Here is a 4,036-nt window from a genome sequence, read left to right as displayed (position 1 = left end):
GACTGACTTTGGACAGCAGTGTGGGCCATCAAATCTCGGGCAAAGAATGGACTATTATATATTACTGGAAAGCCCAGGATGTCTAATTTCCAACGCAATTGAGAGCGCGCCAATTGGGCTTTTGTAGCTCTAGAAAATCCACTTCGAGTGCAGGAGGGTCAGAATCCAACAGCATCTGCAGTCATTTTTCAGCCTCTAAATCAGATTTTTGCTCAGGTCCCTCAATTTTAGCCGGAAAATACCTGAAATTACAGAAAAACACGCAAACTCATAGTAAATTAAAACATACTAAAAACTATGTAAAAACAATGCCAAAAAGGGTATAAATTATCCGCTCATCACAACACCAAACTTAAATTGTTGCTTGTCCCCAAGCAACTAAAAACAAAATAGGATAAAAAAAGAGAATATACAATAAATTTCAAAAATATCAATGAAGATTAGCTTCAATTAGATGAGCGGGACTTATAGCCTTTTTTGCTTCTGAACAGTTTTGGCATCTCACTTTATCCTTTGAAGTTCCGAATGATTGGCATCCATAGGAACTCAGAATTCAGATAGTGTTATTGATTTTCTTAGTTCAGTATGTTGATTCTTGAACACAGCTACTTTATGAGTCTTGGCCGTGACCCTAAACATTTTGTTTTCCAGTATTACCACCGGATACATAAATGCCACAGACACATAACTTGGATGAACCTTTTCAGATTGTGACTCAGCTTTGCTAGAGTCCCCAGTTAGAGGTGTCCAGAGCTCTTACGCACACTCTTTTTGCTTTGGACCACGACTTTAACCGCTCAGTCTCAAGCTTTTCACTTGACACCTTCACGCTACAAGTACATGGTTAGGGACAGCTTGATTTAGCCTCTTAGGCCAGGATTTTATTCCCTTGGGCCCTCCTATCCATTAATGCTCAAAGCCTTGGATCCTTTTTACCCTTGCCTTTTGGTTTAAAGGGTTATTGGCTTTTTCTGCTTGCTTTTTCTTTTTCTTTCTTTTTCTCTCTTTTTCTCTCTTTTTTTTTCCGTAAGCTTTGCTTTTCACTACTTTTTCTTACTTCAAGAATCAATTTTATGATTTTTCAGATTATCAATAACATTTCTCCTTTTTCATTATTCTTTGAAAAGCCAACGATTTTAACATTCATGAATAACAAATTCAAAAATATGCACTGTTCAAGCATTCATTCAGAAAACAAAAAGTATTGCCACCACATCAAAATAATTAAACTAATTTCAAGATAAAATTCGAAGCCCATGTACTTCTTTTTCTTTTTCAAATAAAAATATTATTCAATTAAGAAAGGTGAGGGATTCATGGAATCATTCATAGCTTTAAGACATAGACTCTAAACTTTATTGATCATGGAATAAGACATAAAATAAACATAAAAGCAGACAAATAATAATAAAAGAGAGAAAATTAAAGACATAAAAATAAATGACTCTAATACTAATGCTTATGTAACTCTTAAAATAGGTTTCTAATAATAAAAGTTATCACAGAGTTAGGACTCAACAACCTTTATTTTGAGAGATAGGTGCTCCTTCAATCTGTGGGATGTCCGGCTCTTCAAGGATCAGCTTCTGGCGCTTTAGTTCCTGTAGCTCACACCCTTGCTCCTCTTGTTCTTTGAGCAGTTTGCAGAGCATGCTTTTCTGATTCTGCTGCTCTTCTTTGAGTTGATCCATAGATTCTTGCAGCTTGTTGACAGATGCTTCTAAGCAGGCCCAATAGTCAAATTATGGAATTTCTGGGAGGAGCTCATGCGCCTTCCTCTTGGTGAGGTTGTCTTGAACTTGAGGTCCATCCATTACCCTTTTGGTGATTGGGTGTTCAACTGGGATATACTCATCCACACCTATCTGTACCCCTGCATCTTTACATAACAGACTGATCAAGCTTGGAAAAGCCAATTTGGCCTCAGTGGATTCCTTGTTTGCAAACAAGTAAATTTCACAAGGAATTAATTGATGAACCTCTACTTCTTTTCCCAGCATAATACAGTGGATCATCATTGCTCTTTTGACGGTGACTTCAGAGTGGTTACTGGTGGGAAGTATAGATTGTCCAATGAAATCCAGCCAGCCCCTAGCAACTGGCTTGAGGTCTCCTATCTTCAGTTGGTTTGGGATACCTTTTGAATTTGTTATCCACTTGGTTCCAGGGAGGCATATGTCCTCTAGAACTTGATCCAGCTTTTTATCTTTAGCCATTCTCCTATTAAAAGATTCTGGATCATCCTGTAGTTGAGGAAGTTTGAGGACTTCTCTCACTTTGTCAAGATGGAAGTAGATAATCCTTCCTCTGACCATGGTTCAAAAAGTGTGGAAGGCAGTTCCCTCAATTCTTTGCTTATCTGTCAGCCACAGATTTGCATAGAATTCCTGGACCATGTTTCTTCCCATATTCATCTCAGGATTAGCTAGGATTTCCCAGCCTCTGTTTTGAATCTGTTCTTGGATCTCCGAATATTCGTCTTCTTTTAGATCGAACTTGACTTCCGGGATCACTGATCTTCTGCACACTATTTTGAAGTAATAATCTGCATGTTCTTTAGTGCAGAACCTCTCATGCATCCATTGTGGTTTTAGATTATTTTCTTTTTTGCCTCTTGGAGTGGTTTGTTTTCCTTTAGGGGCCATGATCTTGGTCAGTGATCACGGAAAATCACACCAAACTTAGAGGTTTGCTTGTCCTCAAGCAAAAGTAAAGGAAGAAGATAAATAGGTGAAGAGAAGGATTCGAATGATGGAGGAAGGGGGTGGCCGAATGTATAAATAGAGGGGAGGGGGAATGGGTTCGAAATTTTGGAAAAAAAGATATGATTGATAAAAGATAAACATGATCTGAAAAAGATGAGATTCTTTTTAAAAATTTAAAAGATATAAAAAAGATATGAGGAAGTTGAATTTGAATTATTTTGTTTATGCATCTAAGAAATAAAAGATGATATGAATGAATGAAATAGATTTAAAAAGAAATCGGAAAGATGAATGAGTTTTGAAAAAGAATTGAGAAGAATTGAAAAAGAATCAAGAAGAATTTATAAGATTATAAATTTTTGTGAATGGAAATTAAAAAATGAATGTTTGTAATGTTTGGATGTAGAAAATTGATTTAAAATATGAAAATTCGAAAAAAAAATTGAATTTGAAACAAAATTACCTCTCCCCTAGCTGTTCTGGCATTAAACGCCCAGAATGATATCCATTCTGGCGTTTAACGCCCATCTGGTGGCCATTTTGGGTGTTTAAACGCCCAGAATGATATCCATTAGCCTCAGTTTTGAGCATTCTTGCTCAACATTGCCTTCAAGATAATGTTTGATTCTCTTTCCATTAACAATGAACTTTTTGTCAGAATCAACATCTTGAAGCTCTACATAACCATATGGTGACACACTTGTAATCATATGTGGTCCCCTCCACCGGGATTTCAATTTCTCAGGGAATAATCTGAGCCTAGAGTTAAACAGCAGGACCTTCTGTCCTGGTTCAAAGACTCTAGATGACAGCCTTTTGTCATGCAATCTTTTTGCTTTTTCTTTATAGATTTTAGCATTTTTGAACGCATTGAGTCTAAACTCCTCTAGCTCGTTCAACTGGAGTAATCTTTTCTCTCCAGCTATCCTAGCATCAAGGTTTAGGAACCTGGTTGCCCAATAGGCCTTGTGTTCCAGTTCCACTGGCAGATGACAGGCTTTTCCATACACAAGTTAGTATGGAGAGGTCCTTATAAGAGTCTTGAATGCTGTTCTGTATGCCCACAGAGCATCATCCAGACTTCTTACCCAATCCTTTCTATGGGTACTTACAGGCCGTTCCAGGATTCGTTTTAATTCTCTATTCGAGACTTCAGCCTGCCCATTTGTCTGTGGATGATATGGAGTTGCCACTTTATGGTTAATTCCATATCGTACCAGAGCAAAGTCAAGCTGTTTATTACAGAAATGAGTGCCTCCATCACTGATCAGTATCTTAGGGACACTGAACCTACTGAAGATATGCTTTTGGAGGAACTTCATCACTGTCTT

The sequence above is a fragment of the Arachis hypogaea genome, chromosome 20, assembly GCF_003086295.3.
Source record: "Arachis hypogaea cultivar Tifrunner chromosome 20, arahy.Tifrunner.gnm2.J5K5, whole genome shotgun sequence".
NCBI classification, from domain to species: Eukaryota; Viridiplantae; Streptophyta; class Magnoliopsida; order Fabales; family Fabaceae; genus Arachis; species Arachis hypogaea.
Note: the sequence above shows the minus strand (reverse complement) of the source record.